The sequence below is a fragment of the Lutra lutra genome, chromosome X (assembly GCF_902655055.1).
Source record: "Lutra lutra chromosome X, mLutLut1.2, whole genome shotgun sequence".
Taxonomy (NCBI): domain Eukaryota; kingdom Metazoa; phylum Chordata; class Mammalia; order Carnivora; family Mustelidae; genus Lutra; species Lutra lutra.
The window spans coordinates 31,910,567-31,935,235 of record NC_062296.1 but is presented as its reverse complement, the minus strand read 5'-3'; the positions used below and the strand labels follow the sequence as shown (position 1 = coordinate 31,935,235).

Genomic DNA, 24,669 nt, shown 5'->3' with positions numbered 1-24,669 from the left:
CAATTCAAACAGTAGTTTTTATTCTTGTGGGTTTTTCCTTAAAGATTAATTTATATTGATAATTCCCGACACAATAAGATACAGCAGTATTTCCTCTAGTACTGAGAAACGTACTCAGTATTTATCCTACTGTCAACTACATTGTTCTCTGAAAGAATGCTTTGTTTTTTGTAGGTGGTAGAGGGGGCTAAGTGGGGGGAGGGGAGGAGAGAGGGCATCAGCAAAGCTTTTCACCATTGCTGTAGGGACCCAAGAAAAGTAAAAGTCATCCTTAGTCCTTGCTTTCTTGTGTTTTAGAGAATATCCATGCAATATCACCATTCATTTATTTCCTCATTGAAGGACAGGTGAGAAGTAGGAAATTCGGTCTTATCCACATACAGAGTGGCTCTGTAATTTTGCATGACTTCCTATGAAATGGAGGTAGCACAGGCCTGACATGTCAGTCTATTTTGGCAGATCTGGAAACTGAGGATAAAAAGGATCTCTAAGTTCACTAAATTTAATGTCAGTCATTACTATTGCAAAGTGCCATATAAACAACTAAAGAATATTTACTAAACAGGGATGAAAAGGAAAATCCTAAAGTCCAATTTGCAGATCCTTTACAAGGTGGAAGAGACCCCAGGTGGTACTAATTTAAATGTATTGAAAGGATTGAGAAATCATTGGGTACACCATGAAGGTTGGTTTTTTAGTTCATTGTGACACATCATTCCATGCTTAAAACTGTTCAATAAGTCCTTATCTCAACTCCTTCCCATGACCTACAACACTTTAATGATTGGGTCCCAGGGTTTTCTCTCTAGTCTGCTCTTACACCAATCATTCCCTATTTCCCAGCCACAGTGGGTCACACCCACCTTAAGCCATTTGCACTTGACATTCTCTCAGAATACCCTTCTCCCAGAGCTCAAATGTCTAATCCTCCTCCTTCAAGTCTGAGGTTATATGTCACTGACTTAAACAGTTCAACCCCCATTACCCCATCCAAGCTACTCACCCCAATCTCTCATGCTGGTCCGTTTTATTTTTTACAGAATTACTACTACAATTATCTTAATCACTTCCTTACTATCTTCACCCTGCCCCTATATTCTAAACTCCATGGTAGCCAGGGCCTTGTCTGTCTTGTTCACAGCTCTATCCCAAGCAACCAGTTTGCATATTTTTTTTGAAATATGAATAGTAAGTAATAACAGACCTCAGCCAGTTAACCAGTTAAGTCTTAGGTCTAGTTCAGGGCGGTGGAATTGGATAATGATGTAGGAACTCTTGGAAAGATTTCAAAGAACAGATACAAAAATGATCAAAGGGTTAGAAAATAAGACCTATGAGGAAGAGATAATGGTGATACATTTAACATTTTACTAATAAATATGCAAATTTATTATTATTATCCCTGTATTATAGGCATTGAAACTTCAATACAGAGAATTTAACTGACTTTTCCAAAGTCACATAAGTATAAGTCACAATTCACATTTGTCCAAAGTCACATAATTATAAATCACAATTCACATTTTCTTAATCTTGTTTCCAATATCTTTTTTCCATGGCACCGCCTCTGATTTAGTCTCCAGAGAGAAGAATTTAATTTGGATATAATAAACAAAGACATTTCTTATTAGAGTTTATAGAGTCTGATAAGGGTTCTCCCAGCTTATTCACAAATACCTTTGGAATTCATTCGGGATCAATATTCACCTGTCTGATATGGTTTGGAAGTGGGGAGAAAGTCTGGCTACAGAGTAGAGATGACTTAGGCAGGGTCACTAAGATCCTGTAGTCTTTTGACCAACTTTCAACTTTCAAAATGAATAATTTCAAATTTATTTCACATTTAAAATTTGACCAAATGCTACTGTCTTTTGGGCTTTATATCACAAGTGGATTTGGCTCTAGGATGTGCTCATTGCATGGGCTGTGTATATTTTTATTCAATACCCAGAGCGTGCAGTGTGAACATAATAGAGATTGAAAGACAGCCAGGAGGGTAAAATACAAATTCTTAAAGAGTAACGTTGTGCTTCACATAGATTTGTTAAACTCTCTATTTTAAATTTTTTGTTTGTTTTGTTTTAGGGTTTGTTTGATTGGTTGGTTTTTTTTGTTTGGTTTTCTTTTGTTTTTACCAAACCTCCTTCTAAACTGTCAGTTCTACAACCTAGATTCCAAACATAACTGGAATCTGCACATACTTTTATAGTAGATTTGTTATTCCTCTTTTATTTAGATTCAAAGTTTCCTAAAATTCCATACGGATAGTCCAAGTGAGCTTTCAGTAACAGGAGAATTCTTTTAATAGGATAATAAAAACATATTTGGAAGAACATAATTGATATGATTTTTCATCATTTTATTAAAATCTCTTTTGCCAACACATTAGATGCTCTCTATTTACAGTTAATAATTGAAATTTCTATAGTATCATTTTACTCCATGATAATATTGGTCAATATATCATCTTGTCAGCTAATATTATCATCAGCTAACTGGATGTTTCTTTAACCCATTTGTTTAGAATTTTCTGTAATTCTCAATATTTTTACAGTGAGAATCTATTAGTTCAATAATTATAAATTGATCATGTCCTTCAGTTAAAATAAACAAACAAAATTTTAGGGTACTGGAATAAATTAGTTTGACTGGAAGCTGTGTGATCTTTGCATAAAATTCCATATGTAAATTATACTTCCTCCAGTCCTGACTATATTCCTTATAATTAGAAAACAAAATTGTTTCATTATTTCTTATTTTGGCCCCTCCTTGCTTATATTAGAAAGCAAACCTGGGGGCGCCTGGGTGGCTCAGTGGGTTAAGCCGCTGCCTTCGGCTCAGGTCATGATCCCAGGTCCTGGGTTCGAGCCCCGCATCGGGCTTTCTGCTCGGCGGGGAGCCTGCTTCCTCCTCTCTCTCTGCCTACTTGTGATTTCTCTCTGTCAAATAAATAAATAAAATCTTAAAAAAAAAAAAAAAAGAAAGCAAAGCTGAATTTAGACGTCAAATAACAAAATGAATAGTTAGAATTACTTATTGAGAAACCTAGTTCAAAAATAATTTTTAAAAATGTTATAGGCCAAAGAAACATAACTGAAGTACATTTGAGTGAACTTATAAATAGAATAGAGATGGAAAATGTTTTTTTTTTTAGGGAAAGAGGAATTTAATAAGCGCTGACTAGAAATATTGGGACATTTTCTGTAATATTAAACTGTAAATTAGGCTTTAATAGTTTTTTTAGAATGTCAGAATATATTCAACACATTGTGTTTCTTCATGCCTGGCATATAGCAGGTCCTCAATAAGTATTTGTTGAAAGAATAAATGAACCAACAAGTCTTATTTGAGCACCTGTTATGTGGAGGAGAAAAAACTACAACCCAGACAGAGTTTATGATCTAATATGGGAGAGAAGAAATATGAGGGGGATGACAAATGACCAAATGTGTGATAAGAATAAGTGTGTCATAAAAGGTCAGAGGAAGGCCAGATCATTTCCCATCTGGTAAAGTTTTAGGGAGAAAAAGGCACTTGAGAGTCAGAGTTGGTAAAAATTAAGAGAGCAAACTTATCTGTTCTAGAAATTTAAGCAAATACATAAACATTACTAAATCAATGTTATAAGACATTTAATAAATTAAAATCAACAAATGTTGGATTATCAAGAAATCTTTTTATGATTATCCATTTTTAAAACTTCTGTTTGTCTTTTATAGTAATACAATACAACATAGTCTAGGTTCCTGCAAGCTTCTGTCTCTTGGCTTTTTTTTTTTTCACCCTTAATACATTACATACATCAATTCTAGTGTAGCATATCCAAAATATTTTAGCAATTACTCTGTCAATTATTTTCTTCTTCAGGTTAAACTTCTAGCCTAAGTCGTTAGAAATTAATTTAAATCGTGAAAACAGCAGTAGTTGTTTCTAGTATAAAAGCTTTCAGTTTTCTTCTTGAAAAGATTAAAGACTTTTTTTTTCTATTTCCTCTTAGGTCATATTTGTGAGAGGTAGTGAGTAATAGAAAAAGTTGATTTCATAAGGGTAGGGAGAGGTGTCAGAAGTAAAACAAGCTGATTGTCCCACCCAAGAGATGTATGTTTATCAAATGAACGTAATGAAGATCACTCTGATTCTAAATTGGTTTTCAGGCCCCTTTCACACATGTTCCTCCTAACTCACTTTCCCATATATCAGATAGAATCTAGCTATGGCCATTTTTCCCCCTCTTTTTTCTTTTCCTGTGTCTTCTTCTTCTTTCTTCTTTCTTAACTGTATAAGGATCATGCAGGTATTGTTTATCATTCTGTATTCAAATACAAACACATGGACTTAAATGGCATCGTATAAATGCTTGTTGAATGAATTAATAACCATCTGCTCTGGAAAAGTAAACTCACTTAAATATAGCAATCTAAGAAACAGAATAAGAAGATCAGTGTGATTCTTGAATGTTCACAGTGCATACTATGATAAAATGCAAATGACTTTTTATTTTTTTAACTCTCGAAGTATTTCTACTACAATTATTGTCCCCTTTCTCCCTAAGGGGATGGAAGACTTAGGGCTTACCTGCCCCACACCATTTCAACACTTATTAGCTGTGTAATCCTGAGCCAGTGAATTAATACTCCTTACCCAGGTTTTCTCATTATAAAATGTGACTAAGGATATTTTATCTATGTAAAGACAGTGCATTGAAAGAGAATCTATTGATCCAACTCATAATAGATGAAAAAGTAAATATAATTTCAAAAACTTTATGTGGAAAAACACATTTGGAGGTTTTTGCTCTTTATCAATTAAAACAAATAAGTTACTGTAGCTAATTGCACATGAGATTCCAAAACTCCCTAAATTAAAAATAATACATATATAAATAAATATATAACTACATACATATATATGTATATGATACTTATTTAGTAATGCTGATTAATACTAACATTTAGAGGTATATAATTCATGAAATTTCTAAACACAAATTAAGATAAAAAGCTTTGTTATACATGATCATATCCCTAAATGTTGAATGACAGTTTGAAGGATTAAAAGTTAGAGAATCATTACTAATATTCACTTACTTGCAGTAATTGTAGAATACTTTTTATTGGTTAGCTCTTTTTTTTTCTTGAACTGAATCGTACCCCATATTCTTTTATTCAATCAATGAAGTCATACCATGTTTGGTACTGTGCTAGGAGCTGCAGATGTAGGAATCAGTAAGACACAATCCTTCTCCTCAAAGAGATCAAATTATATTGGGAGAAACAGACAAAGAAGCAGACAATTACAATATTATATTGCAAGTGCTGCAGCAGGAATGAGCTCAGACTCTCCCTATCCAGCCCCTAGTAGGGAGTCAATCAGGGAAGCCTTCCTAGAGGAGGGTTGCACCTCTGCTGACTTTCTAAGGGAGATTGAAATGCAAATTATTTAAATATGTAATGCCTAAGTGAGAGATGCAGTAGAATTTATTGTTTGATTACTTTGAGTTTTGTACAATATGGAACTAAAAAACACATTTCTGGGACTGGAGGTAGAAATGAAAAGAAAAAGACTAAATAAGAGACAAGGATGCAATTTTCACAAACCTGTAAGTAAGGAATAAGATATGATTAGAAATTAGATGTTCCCTAGAACTCCCTGACATTAAGAATTAGGAGGTGGAATGCAGTCTAATAAGTGGCAATGCTTAGGATTTTTCTTAGAGCATGATATGTGCATGTGTGTGTATTTAAGTAACAACCAGAACACACATTTTGATTTGTGTGCATTAGTTTGTTTATGGAACTGAACATTGCTCTCAGGGAAAGTTGCCATTGCACCACTTCTTTATTTTTTTAAAAATTTTTTAAAGATTATTTATTTGTTTATTTGACAGAGAGAAAGAGAGAGATCATAAGTACGCAGAGAGGCATGTGGGGGCGGTGGGGGGAGCAGGCTCCCTGCTGAGCAGAGAGCCCAATGTGAGGGTCAATCCCAGGACCCCGGGATCATGACCCAAGCTGAAGGCAGAGGCTTTAACCCACTGAGCCACCCAGGTGCCCCTATTTAAAAAAAAAAAATTTAAAGATTTATTTATTTGAGAAAGAGAGAGAGAGCAAGCATGAGTGTGAGTGGGGAGAGGTGCAGAGGGAGAGAGAGAATCTTAAGCAGGCTCCACGAGGGCAGAGCCCAATCCAGGGCTCCACCTCACAACCCTGAGATCACAACCTGAACAGAAACCAAGAGTGGTGGGCTGCCTGGGTGGTTCAGTGGGTTAAGCCTCTGCCTTCAGCTCGGGTCATGATCTCAGGGTCCTGGGATCGAGTCCCAGGTCGGGCTCTCTGCTAGGCGGGGAGCCTGCTTCCTCCTCTCTCTCTCTCTCTCTACTTGTGATCTCTCTCTCTGTCAAATAAATAAAATCTTAAAAAAAAAAAAAAAGAAAGAAAGAAACCAAGAGTGGAAGGCTCAACTGCCTGCACCACCCAGGCACCCCTGCACTACTTCTTCAGGTGTGTTAAATAGTCTGGCAAACCAACTAACCCTTCTGTTAGCCAAAATGTGTTGATATGTTATAACAGTTACTTTAATATCTATTCTTAAATACACTCCTTTGATGTGTTCTTAACCCATACTAGAGTATTGGTAAGGAATTACATTAATATTCTTTTGCTATATATTCTCATTTCATAGTTATCAGTTACATTTTTCATTGTTCCTCAAGTTCTTATGTACTTATGGTACATATCAAATGCATATTCCTTTGCTAAATTTTTATAAATAATTTTAAAACTACCTCATGAACCAACCCAAAAGATGTTAGTAAATGACTTGGCTTACTACAAATCCTGGAGGAGATACATCTCTAGCTGCCATTTTAGGGGACTAATGAGGTTACACATTGTAGAATTCTACCTCTCAAATTCTTTTGACTCATTTGACTGGATTCTTTTGGAAGATCCTGTACCTTCTCAAGTTTTAATTGTGCTAAAACTCTACCCATTTGAATTGACCTGTTAATTAAAGTTGCATAAATAACTTGCTGAATCATGGCACATTTATTTTGATTATTCTGATTCTGGCTTTCTTCCTATTTTCATTATCATTTCAAATATGGATTTAATTTTTGTTTGCATGGTAATTTCAGCCAACTTACCTTCATTTAGGTCACTTTGTGCAAGAAAATGAATTATCTCATTGTTTCATCCATTCAATTGACTTCTGCTAGTACATATATATTTTTGAGTTGTCTCAGATCTCTTCTGAGATTATCAGCTTTTCTGAACTTCTTTTATCACAGAATCACCTAACATCTTTTTATATGCTCATTTTGCTACTCTTAGATAGTTTATTGTCTCACTCATTGTTTAACTAGGGAAATTAAAAATAGGAATCGAGGGCGCCTGGGTGGCTCAGTGGTTTAAGCCGCTGCCTTCGGCTCAGGTCATGATCTCAGGGTCCCTGGGATCGAGTCCCACATCGGGCTCTCTGCTCAGCAGGGAGCCTGCTTCCCTACCTCTCTCTGCCTGCCTCTCTGTATACTTGTGATCTCTCTGTCAAATAAATAAAATCTTTAAAAAAAAAAATAGGAATCGAGATGAAAAGATCAGTTTAATTTGATCTCCCAACTTCTTCCTGTCCTTTCTGCCTTTACACAGTGTAGATATACTTCCTAGAGTATCGTTTCAATGTGGAATAAAAAGAATGCTCATTTAATCACCCATCTATATATGTGTTCATTTATCTTGTAACTATCATTAGCATATTACTTCACACACAGTTGGTTACAAATGAATAGATATATCCATTAGTTTCTTAATGCTATATAAATTCCCATTTCCACCAAGTCAATTCTCTTTTGCTTTAACTCCTATTGTCTAAAAAAGGAGAGAGAGGGAATACATATCCAATATTGTGCTTAACAAGGGTTTTTTTGCTAAGGTAGACTGAAATGTCAGGTGATTTTCTTCCTGGAATAGGTTTTGTTTTGAACAAAAGCTACATAAAAATATTCTACTTTTAGAGATTTGGAGAGAGTGGTATACTCTGAGAAAGCATGGAAGCTCTGTGTCCTTTCCCCGTACCTTGCCCTATGTACCTCTTCCATATAGCTGTCCCTGAGTTACACCGTTTTATAATAATAAATCTAGTTTAAAAAAAATCTATGTTTTAAATCACCATCCATTATCATAGACCTTACACAGACACCTTCTCATGGAAGATGAATAAATGTTTCTAAAGTCATATTTAAATGTAGCCAAATTGTATCAGCCCATATAGCTTGAAAGTCAGCATGCTGATAATTTCCTTTAATTTCAATTTTGGTCAAAAGACATCTTGATCTAGAAGAAGGCATTTGGAAAAAAACAAACAAAAATTTAAGTAAGTTGTATCCTGTTTGAACTGGTTGGGAAAAGGTCTAATTTACTTCAAGAAATAAATATTATACAATAATAAAATAATAATGCTTACAGTGAGAGTAGGCAGTCTTGTCTCCAAAAGTTAATTTTCAGGTTGTGATTATGAAATAATCTTACAAACAAATAGCTGCAGCTCAATGAAATTTAGAGGCATAGATCATCAATATAATTCAATTAGTTCCTATGTCTTTTATCACACTTCTTGATTTTCGAGTTTTTAATTTAAAATAAAAATATTTTCATACATTTCCCATAACCTGATTATTCTTTCATTCTAAAATAATGATAAAATGGAACCAGAAAAAAATAATCTCTCCAAAAATATCCTCTAGCCACTGGTATTTTATGTTTCTAAAGATAGTTGATGTTTTAGTGTTTACCTAAATTACCTTTCATTTTTAATTGTTTGAATCTTATCTGGAGATGGTGAAAATTTTTCTATTTGTTGGTAATCAATAGAAGGTTACATGCATAAAACCCATAAAAATTAGAGTATGAGCAAAACTTTTTCACTTTATAAATAATTCATGCAAATTCAACAGTGCAACCCCAAAATACATTTTTATAACCTTCATATATGTGGAAAGCATTTAATAATAATAATAAGTAACCAATTTTACTGAACAGAAGAAATCTGTTTTAATATTATAAGTCAACTTTGCTTAGAATATAGTTTGTCTAGAGTAGGCACAATTATGTTTCTATATGTCATGACCCTTTTAATGAAATTCTTCAGGGAAATTATTTTATTTCATTTTCATATTTTTTAAGTTCATAATTTCCATGATAGAAAAGATTATTGGTAACTATAGTTTAAGAACTCTCAAAGAACAATCCAATTTTTCTATAGGTGCCTATATAATAGTTTCTCATTAAGTATTTATTGAATGAATTAAATTAATTAGATCCTTTCAGTAGGCGTTTATAAGTGCACCTGTTATTGTCTTCTGACTCTGAACAGCTACTACACTTCTTGTTTATGCTATTTGATTACAATTTTAGTACATACCTAATTTTCTTATTATTTCACAAAATCGTTTAAAACTTTGTTTTATTCATATCTAGCTTATCAACAGAATTAAATTACATGTTCCTTGTAGGTAGGAATCAGGTCACTTATTTTATCTGTACCCTTCATAAAGCCAGCATATAAATACGATAGATATTTTGTTGGTTAATTGGAACAGTGTGATGGAACATGAAGAAAAGTGCTACTGGGGTGCCTGGGTGGCTCAGTCAGTTAAGCCTTGGACTCTTGATTTCTGCTCAGGTCATGATCTCAGGGTTGTGAGATTGAGCCCTGTGTCAGGCTTTGTGCTGAGCGTGGAGTCTGCTTAAGATTCTCTCTCTCTGCTCCTCCCCCTCATGCTTGCTCACACACCTTTGCACAGGCTCTCTCTTACTTCCTCTCTTTCTTCCACATTGCCTTATAACATTCAACAAACCACTCCAAAAGGGAACGTATGTTTCAAGAGAAATGATCATTTATATGTATTATGGAGTAAAGTTTATTTTTACTCTAGAAGTCAGGTAGTGATGATGAAAACAAATTTGCATGAAAAAAAACCTTGCATGAAGTAATTTAACAGAACAAATTCATACTGAGGGAAGTCTTCCATTCTTCAGTTTGCAGAATATACTAGCTTCTTAAGTTTTTGGTTAGGTTTTCATGTGAAATTGACTTATGAATATCTATTGCCAAACTTCTTAATTTGTGGATAATATCTTGCTCTTCTGCATCTCTTTCCTTTCTGACTAATATTAAGACTAGAAGGCATAATGTGTGCTCTTCATCGTATTATTCTTATGGTCTAATGTTTAGCTTATTTGGTCATCAAAGAGGTTTCAATAATGTGAAAATAATACATTCATTGTAAGTTTTTCTATGTATATTTCAACTACCCAATGCCAAGATGAGAGATTCAAAAAAATAGGTTTTATATGTTTAAACCCAGTAGGTTTAGAAAGTATGACTTCATGGCACTTAAAATCTCCTAGGATACCCAGCATGAAACTCAGAAACAACAATAGAAAACTTCTACTTAATCTTTTCATTCTTCTCAAATCAGTAATTGACACTTTTCAGGATAACTAATTACAAATAACTATTTCTCACACTTCTGTCCACATTCTGCCATCCTTGTGCAACTAGTACTCTCAGATTTCTAAGCTGTTCAGGCACCACTACTGTAATGTCCAGCTGTGGTTTTGTTCTTGACTTTTACTTAACTCCCCCCCATGCAAACACACACATCAATCCAGTCTTAACATTTCCTAGGTCCCATTCTTCTAAAGTTTAATTTGCAAATTAACCTATGATGCTTTAATAGTCAGTTCATTAGCCCTTTTAGCCTTTCAGATGGAATCTTGCTGCAAACTAGTTAACCACTTGAAAATGTTTAAACATGTGCAATGAATTTGTATGCATTGCCCAGTCAATACGTGGTTTCATTCTATGTTGATTTCCCTTTATTGGTAATTGTCTTCCTCTTTGGAACTAAAACAAGCACAGGAGCACAATAGTGGCAGAGTTTTTCAATATTCTCTGGGAATCCAAGATGAAGAGACTGCCTTTTTGAAATAGTGAGGCATCTAATACCTCACTTAATACTTCTTAATTTCGTATTTATGACACTTGTGATGGAGAATGTTGATGAGGGCATAGTTATTGAATATTTTGCTTTTTTTGTTTACATGGGCATCATTATTATAAAATTACATGTTTTTTCACTAGAATAAACAGTAAAATTCAGCAAACCCTAAACTCCACTCAATGTGCTTTCTTATGCAAATACTTTTACAATCTAGAATCATCTTGAGGTGGTATCTATCAATCTATCTATCCATTTATCTACCTATTAGCACACACCTAGATGTAGATCATATATATAAAAAAGGAAATTGTTCCCTGAATGTAGGACTTGAAATAAAATCAGGACCTAAGATGAATAAATTATTTAAAAATAACTCCATAGATCTTTGCACATACAATATATCCCAGGGATTTTATAATACAATGAAACACACCTTTTCCCCCCTAAATGACTATACAGATATATGCAGAAACCATTATACATTAAAAGGACCAATAATTTGAACTTATGATGATAATAACCCACACAGTCTAAAAAATAATGCTAACCTTGCAGAAGGAGATCACACCTTATTATTATTATTATTATTATTATTATCTTAGAAATTGTCAGTGAAACAGACTATCTGTTCTGTATTGGGAATAAGTGAGGAAACACAGAAAGTAAGAGAGAAAATCATCCTAAAATAAAATGTATATTATAGTATTGCTTTTGAATAAAGTATTTACATAAGTAATAAGTGAACCATGATGACTAATGTAAATGTCTTGAGTTTAGTAAGAGTGGCCAATCACATGAATGAGTAGTCAATTCTCTGTAACAAAGAAGTAGGTATATGACTTAATTCTTGCAATATGTGCTAATCATAGATTTGCTCCATTGGGTCTATTCCACAGACCTTACTTTAGTTCTGAAAATGCTAATTTAGGTCCTGCCTTCCCAATTAGACCATAAGCTCTTCTATATGACTAACAGTTCCTTCTTATTCTTTTTGGTTTGTATTGCCTCTAGGACCTAGGACTGTACTGGATTCTTTTTTTTTTTTAAGATTTTATTTATTTATTTGACAGAGACAGACACAGAGAGAGAGGGAACACAAGCAGAGGGAGTGGGAGAGGGAGAAACAGGCTTCCCACTGAGCGGGGAGCCCGATGTGGGGCTCAATCCCAGGATCCTGGGATCGTGACCTGAGCCGAAGGCAGATGCCTAATGACTGAGCCACCCAGGTGCCCCTGCCCTGGATTCTTAACGGTAGTCAATAATTGCCTGTAGAACCTAATGAAGTATTTAGCGTATTTATTCCAATAATATGGACAGTACTCTTTCACTGAGAAGAGAAGATAATAAACAGGATGTTACGGTAGTAAATATGCATTGACCTGATTTAAATGCAATGAAAGAAAATAAAATCTTAAAACTTATATGTTAAAATAGGTATAGAGGAGATTGTCTTAATCTGTTTGGGCTGCTATTACAAAATACCATAGACTGTGTGGCTTATAAACAATAGAAATTTATTTTTTATTAAGGTTTTTTATTTTAATTCCAATATATTTAGCATACAGTGTCATATTAGTTTCACATGTACAATATGCTAATTCAATAGTTGTACACATTACTCAGTGCTGGTCATGATTAGCATACTCTTTAATCCCCATCACCTATTTCCCCGATCTCCACATGCCCCTTTGCTCTGATAACCATCAGTTTGTTCTCTATAGTTAAGTCTGTTTTTACCTTATCTCTTTTTTCCCTTTGTTTGTTTGTTTTGTTTATTAAATTCCACATATGAGTAAAATCGTATAGTATTTGTCCCTCCCTGACTAACTTATTTTGCTTAATGTTGTACTCTCTGGCTCCATCCATATTGTTGCATGGCAAGATTTCATTTTTCATGGCTGAATAATATTCCATTGTAGATACATCATGTACACACACACACACACACACACACACACCACCTCTTCTTTATCCAATCATCTATAAATAAACACTTGGGTTGCTTCCATAATTTGGCTATTATAAATAATGCTGCAATAAACATAGGGGTACATATATCCCTTTGAATTAGTGTTTTTGTATTCTTTGAGTAAATACCTAGTAGTGGGATTACTAGATCATAGAGCAGTTCTATTTTTATTTTTTCAAGGAACATCAGTGTTTTCCACAATGGCTGCCACCAGTTTGCATTCCCACCAACAGGGCACAAAGATTCCTTTTTCTCACATATTTACCAACACTTCTTATTTCTAACAGAGATTTATTTTTCAGTTCTGAAGGCTGGAAATCTGAGATCATGGTGCTAGCCTGGTCAGTGGAGGGCCATCTTCTGGGTTGCAGACTGTTCATTGTATTCTCACTTGGAGAAAGGGACTAGGGAGATCTCTGGGGCTTCTTTTACAAAAGAAGTAATCCCATTCATGAGGGCTCCAATCTCATGAACCAATTTCTTCATAAAGGCCCTACCAACTAATACCATTACAATGGGGCTTTGGATTCAAGATATGAATTGGGGGTGGGGAACACATTCAGGCCATAGCAGATATGTAGTCACATTTTTCGTGAAGCTTTGAGAGAAAATATGGCAAGAAGAAAATTATAAACAACTGACAATTGTGCTTACAGTTTTCACCCAAAACTCCCAGACAGTTCAACAAAACTGAATTCATATTTTAAAAAATCATTTCCATCTTCCTATAAAGTATTTGTTTGTTTGTTTAGTTTGGTTTGGTTTGGTTTGGTTTGGTTTGGTTTGGTTTTAGTTGACTGATTTTAAATAACGCTATGATCTCTGAAACAGCAGGGTTACCTTCCAAATTTAACCACCACTAAGTGAGGGAAAAGTGTTTCTAAAAACCCTGTGTTTGTTCTTAATTATTTGTTTACTAAGTTGGCCTTTCTCCAGAAGAGGAAGAACAACAAATCAACTTCAGATGTCTTCTTATCAACTGAACTAGAAAGATAAGTCGGATTTTTGTCTCAATAGGTAGGATTCTTTAGAAAGAGGTATCAGATAAGATCAGGAGGTGGCAAGGCAGGCAATCTATGAAGGTCCTAATACAAACCAGTAGAAAAATCTCTTGAGTAAGCATGTCCTGAAGATTGACAGAAGTGAAGTTCCAGGTGCATAGGAAGTTTATTTGAAAAGACCAGTCTTTTTGCAACAGGTGGAAACCACAATTAGGCAAGACATCATATCAACGAAGACTATCCATCTCTATTCCCATCTGACATACACCTATATGAGTTTTGAGGGTTTCAGCAATAAGGTTTTTTTCCTCCAGCCACAATCACTGTGGCTGCCACTGGCTGTGAAAATTGCCTCACTTTACCCAAGTGCTTCAAGCTATTTTGTAGTTTAAGTCGGAGTTTTCCACAATGCTGAAAAGTGTTCAGTTTTCTACTGGTGATTTTTCTGTAGTCTTTGGTTGGTTTTAAAAAGCAGTTCTTTTAATTTAAATTTAAGTACAATTTAAATATTTATAACAATTTAACAATTTAATAAAACAATTTAAATATTTGTAAAATATTTAAATAGTAATAAAAATTTAAGCATGACTTAAAGGTTTGTTTTTGATATGCCTTTCTTCTTGGAACATATACCTTGTAGGAAACTAACGGCTCCTTTCTTTTATCAGCATCCATGACACATTATTTTCTCCTTTCCTTAAGAGAGACTTTTCTTCCTGAAATGAGTTCTTTATCTCTCAGATGTAACACTTGCTTCTCTTCCATTCATATCATTGACTATCTGATATAACACTTGCCTCTCTTCCATTCCTATCATTGATTATCTAATTATTTCTTGGACTAAAAGCTGTTCATAAAGAGATGTGTTCACTTGCTGTTGACGCATCAAGTGTCACATAGTAGAAAAAGCAACATGTTCAATTAGCAATAAAATACAGTAAGGCAGCAGAAACATTAGAAACCAGAAGATACAATGTCCTAGTGGTTAAGCAGCAGATTGAAAATACAAATTACAATTGTGATTTTTGAGCTTAATTCTGCTCTGAGTTTGCTCTTTTTGTTCAACTTTCTCTGCATAAAATAGAATGAGTAATGCTAACCAAGCTTCAGAGATACTTTTGAGGAATGTTGCAAAAAATAATAAAATGTAATAGTCAAAAGAAAATTTCCTAGAGAAATTGAAATGAAAGTCAACCTGAGTAAGTAAGACATAGTTTTTTTTAAGTTCATTCAGAGAGCAACCTTTCTATCAATTAGAAAGACAGTCTTATTTCTCCCTACAATTATTTAATTTTATTGTATTATCGTTGCCAAGGTGCCATATCAGATATGATGAGTAGAGAACTTCAGTTTTAAGCAAAAAGTACATTTTAGGATTGTAATAACATTGAGAAGATTCAAGACATGAGCTTTATGGGATGCCTGGCTGGCTCAGTCAGTAGACCATGTGACTCTTGACCTCAGGGTTGTGAGGTCAAGCCCCATGTTGGGCATAGATCGTACTTAAACAAACAAACAAAACACAATGGACTTGATTTTTAAGGTCATTTACATTAGAGTTACTTTGTATCTCTTTTTCTCTTAAGTGCAATACATTTTACAGTTAAATTAAAAGATGTTTTGAGAAAACTTTGAAAATATCTTAAATTTAATAAATAGCAATACTGGATACTAAAATGCAATGGGGAAGTTATTTATGATAGAGCTTTATTTTAAAAGCATATTTTATATTTCAGAAAATGTACTATAACTAACTTAACTTCCCCATACTTTTCCTGAATAACCTTTTACTTTCTTTTTTTTAAACTTAAAATGTTTCTTTTAAAAAATGTTCCTTAGTAATTATAATGGTGGTATAGATAATTAAGCTACCTCACAATAGCTTTGCATTGTATTCATTTTCTGCTAGGCTATAGAGCATTTTGTGGTCTATGGATTATCAGAATCACTTAATTTTTTTTTAGACAAACTTTAGTAATTTAGAGCTGATATATATTGAGGACAATTAACTAAAAAGTAAAAGAAAGGTATGGAGCTTGGGAAATAACCCAAATTTGTTCAGAAACAATAATATTGTGAACTTGAAACTCCTGCTTTTTTTCTTGAAAATACATATATATATTTTTTTTTTCATCATGCAAGACTTCTTAGGAATCACACAGACAAGTGAGATGGAGGAGGCTACTAATTTCATCTTGAACAAGGACTTCAAGCATTCTATAGTAGACAATGGTATTTATTACTAAAAAAGGTTCTAGCAAGCTCTTTGCTAGGTACTTCAACCATTATTTGCTATCACTATATAATTATGAAAAGAATTTAATAGTTTTAAAATTTTATAATTCACGAAATCATTGAACTCTTCACCATTTGTTTGTTTCTTGAATTGTAAGTGAACTCTGGGCTCTACCAAATAAAGGAAAACATAATATCACATTCAAGGCACTTGATATATTCAAACCTATAAGCAACCACTCTGAATACTAGATTATGGGTTAATCTGAAAATAAAACTATCATTTATCGAATAAGTTGTTTTTTAACCAAAAGACCCCTGGCGAAAACAATAAAATTTAATTATTTACACCCAGTTCTATTTCTGATCTCTCTGAGAGGACACTTGGCTTCTGTTTTTGTCTTCCTGAGATACTTAAAATAAGATTTAAGTACATTTTGAAGAAGTGGATTTCTTTAGTTGCATCTCACATTTTTTTAAAGTAGTGGTTACCAAACTTACTTGTAATCTGACATAAACAGTTAAATTATTAAATTGATCTAAAAGGAGTATTTATAGCAGGAGGATAAGAATTTATTTTGGCTATTGCTTAATCCAACACTTCAAGCTTAATCTTTCCTTCCAGGATCACATAAAATATATACTAGAAAATTTATATTAACTTGTATTTTGAGGGGTCTAGACTAAAAGAACAAGGACAAGGACTAATTTGTTAAACTTTGGAAAGCTTATGAGAATGTTACTTACTGTATGTTGAGTCTCTTTTGGGTGGAACTGGAGCTGGGGAAGTAGGTGGTATTGAAATCACGTGCAACAAAAAAAAAAAAAAGAAACCACGTGCAACATTAATCTCTAAGAAACCAAGAAGCTGAATTGGACCCAATTAGTTTTTCTTAGTGTTGTGACCACAGATTGCACTGTGTGCAATCTGCCAAATGTGTATTGCAAACCCAAGGCAGCTATAGAAGGAAAAGTCAGTGTGTGTCCTGATTGTGAGCCAGACACATGACCTTTACTAACAGACAATGACATAGCTCTTGGCTATTTAAACATTTCAAAAATCCACAGATTCTTTTTTTGATGTTTGCATTAAAATAATTTTAGAAAAATTTTATTTACTTACAGTCTTACATGATGAGTGGCAAAAATTACTTTCCTTTAAGCATGGTAAAAATTATCCCCTGTATCTGCCCATGACTTGGAAGATAGAGGACATACTAAAACTTCTATTTCATTGATACCAAAGAGCAATGTACACATATATCCAGAATATGAACATACCTTAGATTCACTAGCACAGTAAATAATGGTTGATATAATAGATTCTCGAGGACAAGCCCTATGATTTTTCTTTCACAATACTTCTTCCTTTGTAGAAGATACTGCCTTATGTTTCTAAGGTGAAACTGTTAATGGATTTATACTCCTAGTGCAGATGCCTGATCTGTGCTCAAGATTAAAACAAATTCCTTCAACAAGAGCTTTACACAGTAGATTTGAAGGTACTTTGAGAACACGTATTAAGAATACCTGAAATTAATGACAACCCAAAATGACATGTACTCCAATCTACTTTCAAACTTCACCCACACAGCTTTAAAATGTTTATTTAGCTCTCAGAGACGCTGTGAGGAAAGCCATCCTGTAAAGGAACAAAATTTTACAATTATTTAAAGAATGTATATTTATGGATAGATTTTAATTTAAGACAGGTAGGTGCAGAATCTGAAAAGGCATAGGTAGGAGTAAAAATAAGTTTTTCAGTATGTACCCCAATAAGTAAATTCTGTGCCATATATTTCCTTCTTGCAAATACTCTAAAACTGGTATCATTCTACCATGCCATTGCATTTTACATATCTTATAACCACCAAAGCAGTAATATAATCATAACATGGATACCAAGAATGATTTTCTTTGCCTATCATATTTCATAAAGATGGTCTTACATACCCCTTCTACATGGAGGATCTAAAACACAAAATGGAGGAGAGATTATATAGCCTCACTATCTCTTTGAAATCATCCAGCTACTTCAAGTAACATATTTTGGACCACAAATTAGCTTCTACTTCAATGAAAACATAATATACATATATATATCATAGAGTGCAGGCCATTTTTTTAAAATTTTATTTATTTATTTCACAGGCAGAGATCACAAGTAGGCAAAGAGACAGGCGGAGAGAGAGAGGGAAGCAGGCTCCCTGCCAAGCAAAGAGCCCGATGCGGGGCTCAATCCCGGGGACCGGAAGATCATGACCTGAGCTGAAGGCAGAGGTTTAACCCACTGAGCCACCCAGGTGCCCCAGTGCAGGCCATTTTTAAAACAAGTGATTTTTGAAGGGTAGTGGTATTGCTGATGTACCCTGAACAGATTTTTTTCAAATGATTTACAGATGTCAAAACTAAAGATACATGTGTTATGCAATTATATCTATATTTTCTCTGCTTGTGTCAATAATAGGACTAATTTGCCTTTTTCACTCCATTTCCCATCAACAGGTTCTTTTATAAAGTACATTTTAATTGGTAAGATGTCATTGTAAAAACTGACAAAAATGATAGCAATTATAGGGCAGTTATTAATATTACAAATTAAGCCAAGAAATATATTCACACATAAATAATTTGCTGGTAATAAATTAGAGTTTTCTCAGCATGTGAAATATTACTTTAATTTGATGAGCAGCTTGGTAGATTAGAGTTCTTTTATTGGAATAGAAAAGCTGCATAAAGCCCAATTCTTTGGTGATTCATGTAATAGTACCCAAACTATTGTTTAGCCCCCTTCTCTATTAATTAGAATTTTGACCATCACATGAATTGTGAATCATTTAATTGAGCATAATAATCATCACAGGTAAGCAAGGATGAATCAGGCTATTGAATGAATTAAGCCTATTACCATCAAGAACACCAATTTCAACTCTTCCCATTCAATACTTGCCAAACAAAATCAGATTTTTCCTCTCTAAAGTTTTCTTTGAAGAGAAAAAAATAAATGGTGACTTTGTCATAATAATAGTGGTATTTCTAGACCATTCTACCCTAAATACTATAAATCAGTTGCACCTCTGAGCTACAAAATTTTTCCATGTGGCTTTTGTTACTTTCCTAGGTACTGGGAACCCTGTCCAAAAGCGCTTCAGAGAGTCAGTTAGAATTTACTTTTGAATAGTACCAAAAGAGATGTAGTAACAACTTTTTGATTCATACATGCATTCCTATCTTTAAATCCTAAGTCGAAAGAATACCGTTGTGTAATAAAGTAGGTGTGTTTTGCACTGATAACAGCTCACGTTCATTAAACAATTCCTTTGTGTTCAACATTATTCCAAGAGTATTACATTTATTTTTCACTGTCTCTTACAACAAACCTGTATGATAAGTTTTGTTAATAACCCCATTGAAAATGTGAGGAAAGAATCAGGTTAAATAACTAGCCCAAGATCGTACAACATGTACAAGCAGTTTACTCCATCAGATTTCCTATTTTTATCCTCAGAAAATCATTCTTTTTGTGTTTGGTCTTTATTAACTATGTAAACATCACGTTGAACTTTGTCCCAAAAGCACACATATTTACCCTAAAATAAGCAGGTAGGCAGGTGTACAGTTTTAAAAAAAAATTGATTTTTTCTTCTGTTCAGGCTGGCATGCAGTAACATCTTATGCTGTTTACTAATCTAATAACATGGGGTCACTGTGTATAACAACTATACTTTGACCCAAACTGAAATTTATGCAATATATTAAATTTCTCATTAAATATGTTCATTTGTGGCAGAGAGATGATTAACCATCCCCTGCAAGCAAACCAACAGACTGGTATTATGAGTAGGCCATGTGTTTGCTTCTAGGCAGTTTGCCCAAATAAAATGTATTTGGGAGCAAAATACTCTTCGACAAAAGTAGTCTGTTTTTATCATTGATGCATGAATTTAATGAAAGAACAGGCCTGAATTAACAAAGGACTTAAAATTCATTCCTATTTAAATTTACGGGGTGTATTCAGTGGATCATCTATTCTCGATTTTATAAATTCGCATGGTGGCATGCCCTGTTAACCAGGAATGGGCCTCATCATCAGACGTATGTCATTTCTCTGATCTTGTCAAACAACATTTTTGGTTAATGATTTTAATTAAGATGTACCTAATACCTTTTCACTTTGCAAAACTGTTTTTGTAGAGGTCTTAACATACTGTAGGGGAAATCAAACTGAGATTAACGTTTAAATTTTCATGTATGCCCATTGATATACACAGAAGGAACATATCCTAGAATGCTTACTTTACTAAGACCCATGGATGACTTTTGACAAATGAATTTTAGCAATCTCAAGTAAATTTAAATGTAAATCTAAAATTTAACTAAAATGACTAAAGCAGTTACATGTAAGTATAGTCATACACTTTCTTTTCAGATCCCAGGTGCCTGATCTCCAAATTACATAAAGTCATTATTAACCTCAATAAGAAATAACTAAAATGAGCATTTTGCTATGTTACTTGAGGCTTGCCAATTTTAATCAATAGACTCAAAATTCAGAAGATCTGGGTTTGCAGCATTTAAACTGCTTTGGATTTGACATTTGCTTTAACTTTTAATTCATTTGTTTTTACATTTCTATCATGATTTATATCGCACAACAATATGGGTTTATTTCTTTGATTGTTAATTTGATCTATGATGACTTATAACATATGTAATATCCCTTAACGTGTAAATCTTTTAAAATATCATAAAGCTTTCAAAATATTTATTTGATGATTAGAATTATTATACTGTAGTCTTTGGCATAATTGATGTGGACCATATTTTTAAGAAGTTGGCATACCCAGTAATGGGCTCAGTCATTACCATTATTCACAGTTGGCAGCTCACTGGAAAGTAAAAATGAAATATTCAGATACAATTACAATGTCTTCTTTAAAAATATAGATAGTTGTATTCAATTGCAACATACTTGAGAATGAGTTTAGTATGTACTTGTCATAGAAAATGAACAATGACATTACCCAAACATTTATCTTCTCCTATGTGAATTACAGAAATGAAAAAAGCCACTAATGAATTACAAAGATATGTATCAAAATTGTCAGGATTCTGTTAGATATAAACAAACAAGAAAAAATAAAAAAATAAAACCATCAGGAACATTTACCTTCATGAGAGAGAAGTGTTACATCAGAAGAGTAGAATAACTTGAACTACGAAATTCAGGTTTTTCTGAAATGTGGTTTAAAATAGTATTTCACGGGATGCCTGGGTAGCTCATTCAGTTGAGCACCTGACTCTTGATTTCGGCTCAGGTCATGATCTCAGGGTCATAAGATCAAGCCCCAAGTGGGGGTAGGGGGTGGAGATCCATGCTCAGTGGGGACTCCGCTTAAGATTCTCCCTCTCCTTCTGCCCCTCTCCCCACTTGCACACACATTCTTTCACTATCTCTCTAAAATTAATAAATAAACCTTTAAATAAATAAAATAAAATAGTATTTCACATCATTTGAATAAAATCACATAAAAAATTTAATTCCATTTTATATCCTGGATTAAATAAATTCATATGTACGAATTCACCTATGCAAAATAATTTTTAAGAGGAATATGCTAGCTATATAACCTTGGGCAATTTATTTATCTTTCCTGCAAAATGGAATATTCTTCACCTATAAAATGGGTATACCAGCTTTGATATAACAATTAAATAATGTAATTACATACATAGTTTTAAATAGCTACAGCTAACATCCACCTTAAGAATATTCACAATATGGGGGTGCCTGGGTGGCTCAGTGGTTAAGGCCTCTGCCTTCGGCTCAGGTCATGATCTCAGGGTCCTGGGATCGAGCCCCGCATCGGGCTGTCTGCTCAGCAGGGAGCCTGCCTCCTTCTCCTGTCTCTCTCTGCCTGCCTCTCTGCCTACTTGTGATCTGTCCGTCAAATAAATAAATTTTAAAAAAATTAAAAAAAAAAGAATATTCACAATATGTATAAATGCATACAGACAACCAAGACTTCAAATTAAGGCATGTATGCTTATTTTGTGGATTTTTAAAAATGAGCTTGGAAAATATAACACCCATATATATATATATATATATATATATATATATATATATAGTTAATATGCAGAAATTGTGATTATTGTACTATGTCACAATTTTGCTTTTCTTAACTAGATTATTTGGTCAATGTTTCCTGTTTTAAATTTTCACTATTAAATAAAACATGAACAGCATAGCTCTGAAGGAAGGTTATCTTAATTTAACTCTAACAAGACTAAGATGGATCAGGAGGCTTACCTGATTACATCCTTAAAATCAGCAGGATTAAGTTAAAATGTTGCTTCCCTTGTTTAACTAGACTTAAAAATTCTGCACTTCTCCATCAGTGAGCCAGGTTTTCTGAGGGCAGAAGCTGTTCCCCAGTTGTTAGGTCAACAAACTTGAAAACTACATTAACTCTTAAGGTCGCCAAAGAACTATGGTTGGCTTAAAGTAATAACTCACTGAATCTCACTTCAGTGACCTGACTTAATTAGAAATTAACTTCAGTTCGGGGTGAAACTTATATTGAATAATAAATTCCAAGAAAACAAAAACACTAAGAAGTTAACTATTTCACCAAAGTATTGAAATTTTTTATTTTAATTTTTTATTTTAAACATCATTTGTATCTGATTTTTATGTTCCTATGATTGTTTTCAATGGATTTGATAGAAAAGATGTGGATTGAGAAATTTCACATATATGATATAAGCTAAACAAACCAAGATTTTGCAATAAGATTAAGAAGTGGAAGTTTGTTGTGATTCAACTTTTCCTCCTAGTAAACTCAAAAACCTCTTGGTCACTGCCCCTTCTTAGAATTTCCACCCTCAATGGAGGTAATGCAAATAAATTCAGAAAAGAAGAAAGACATTCATCATTTGACATTTGATATGAAAGCCCATTTGCCACTGGTTGCTTCAAGGCTATTTGGTGCGTCTTTGTCCTCCCAGCTTGAATGGACAGAAGAGAAACAGCTCTGTTCTCAACAGTTGTGTTTTTTCCAGAGACAGTGCCTCGGAGCAGTGCAGGGGCACCTTTTAACATATGTGATATGTATGTATGTACATACATACATATGTATGTAACATATGTAACATATGCAGGCTCTGCAATCACAGCCCGGCAAAGAGCTGTATAACGTATCATGCCATCTATTTTATAGTCTACTTTTCCAGTACTTTGTACTAAGAAAATCATCATCAGGGGAAAAAAAAAGAAATGAGTGACAGATGGTTCATTCTATCCAGTGTCTGAAGCTGTGTTTCTATAGCAACATTTAGAATTTGAAACACTTCAAGGGCTACCATTTCTCATATTAAACAACAAACTTCTTCAGGGAAATTGCTGAACTCATAGTAATGGCTTTAGAAGAGTGAGACAATTAAAAAAAATAAAATGAAAGAGTGACACATTATTAAGAATTTATCTTTTTCTAAATCTGCAGTAAGCTAGAAGGAATAAAAGGGACAATGTATCTTCTGACACCTCTTTTCCTTATCTGCTTCCCCATCTCAGAGAGTTTTCTCATTGCGTTGCTGCCCATATTTTCCCGTCATAAATCTAAAAATTTGAAATATTTGTGATACATAATAAGAGCTGATCGATGCCCTTAAGTCAAATATAAAGTCACTATGCTTTATATTGCATAGTCTTAACCTTAAAAAAATGATATCCATTATTTCATTTAAGCCTCTCAATAGTTATTTCAAATATGTAGGACCATTATTATACCCACTCAATAGATGGAGACTTAAGCTATGAGGGAGCATCTTGCCTAAAGTCGAATGTGTATGATAAGCAATGAGGGGGGCACCTGGGTGGCTCAGTTGGTTAAGGGTTTGACTCTTGATCTCAGTTCAGGTCTTGATCTCAAGGTCATGAGTTCAAGCCCCACACTGGGCTCCATGCTGGGTGTGGAGCTTACGTCACAATAAAAAAAAAAAAGAGAGAGAGAGAGAAAAGAAAAGAAAAGAAAAGAAAAGAAAAGAAAAAGAAAAAGAAAAAAAGAAGAGCAATGGTGGTTTTAGAAACCATGTTTCCTGACTTTAAACTGGGCTATCTACCAGACAGTTTTCTTGATACTGTATTTATTACTATTGTCTAAGAAGGTGATGGGTCTTAGGTCCTATTTCAGTTTCATACTCTGTTCATAATGGACCCTGAATGCAAAATCACATTTATCTAAACTCGTAGTTAGTTTGATTACAGCTAAATATAGGAGGCACTGTGCCAGTTGCTGCCTTTTGATTCTACTCTGTGTCTATAAAACAAGCAAACAAGAGGCTCTGTAAATATTACATTAACATTTTCCTCAACATAGATGTATTCTAGTCTAATGACATAATTATGAGAGAAGCTTGCATATTCAGCAGCAAATGTTCTGCATTATTTAATATATCTG

General features: G+C 33.8%; 1 protein-coding gene across 1 annotated transcript in view; it reads left to right on the top strand.

The window, feature by feature from the left end:
• HTR2C (5-hydroxytryptamine receptor 2C) overlaps positions 1-24,669 on the top strand; it is a 295,033-nt gene that overhangs the window by 55,465 nt on the left and 214,899 nt on the right. The window lies entirely within an intron of this gene.